We start from the raw sequence: 676 nt of genomic DNA, 5'->3' as shown, positions 1-676 counted from the left end.
CTCCCACATAACCAATGTCACCCACACTTTCAGAGGAGCAGCGTAGCACACACCATTGAGGCCCACAAACAAAGCTGTGGATAGTTTCATTGAAGCCAGTGCATAAAGAAAGAACAAATACAAATGCTAAAACCCGGGATCGAACCAGGGACCTTTAGATCTTCAGTCTAGCGCTCTCCCAACTGAGCTATTTCGGAAAATCACTCAACTTCTTCTGTGGCACCCTTCACAATTCACGTGACTCACAATTTTGACACTCAAGTCAGTAGCCAGTATGGGGATTGAACCCATGACCTTGGCATTATTAGCACCACACTCTAACCAATTGAGCTAACCAGCCATTTGTTATTTTGCTCAATTGTTGAAATACACTGAGCCTCTGCAAGTGCTGGCACGTCAACAAACAAGTCCACCAACAGCATAGCCTGACAAGACTGGACCCTCTAGGTTGCTTCTTGCGGAAATTCCAAACGGCTGGGGAATTAGCTCAAATACTTTGTATGCGTGAGGTAGTGGGATCGATGCCCGCATGCTCCAAAATCACATTGTTTTATGGATCCAAGAAAACTCCAGTTCACACTTCATGCAGCCTTGTCTTACGACAACCTACTGTCATGTAAACAATGACAAGAAACTGTCATGTAACAATGACAAGAAACTCTCATGTAACACTGAT

General features: G+C 44.4%; 2 non-coding genes across 2 annotated transcripts; both read right to left on the bottom strand.

Moving 5' to 3' along the window:
• Window positions 1-124: 124 nt before the first annotated feature.
• On the bottom strand, window positions 125-197 carry trnaf-gaa (transfer RNA phenylalanine (anticodon GAA)). The gene has a single exon. It is a non-coding gene; the product is annotated as a tRNA-Phe (tRNA).
• A 69-nt stretch (window positions 198-266) lies between these two features.
• On the bottom strand, window positions 267-340 carry trnai-aau (transfer RNA isoleucine (anticodon AAU)). The gene has a single exon. It is a non-coding gene; the product is annotated as a tRNA-Ile (tRNA).
• Between the last annotated feature and the right edge of the window lie 336 nt (window positions 341-676).

The sequence above is a fragment of the Oncorhynchus nerka genome, unplaced genomic scaffold (genome assembly GCF_034236695.1).
Source record: "Oncorhynchus nerka isolate Pitt River unplaced genomic scaffold, Oner_Uvic_2.0 unplaced_scaffold_2502, whole genome shotgun sequence".
Taxonomy (NCBI): Eukaryota; Metazoa; Chordata; class Actinopteri; order Salmoniformes; family Salmonidae; genus Oncorhynchus; species Oncorhynchus nerka.
This window is presented reverse-complemented; position numbering and strand designations above follow the sequence as displayed.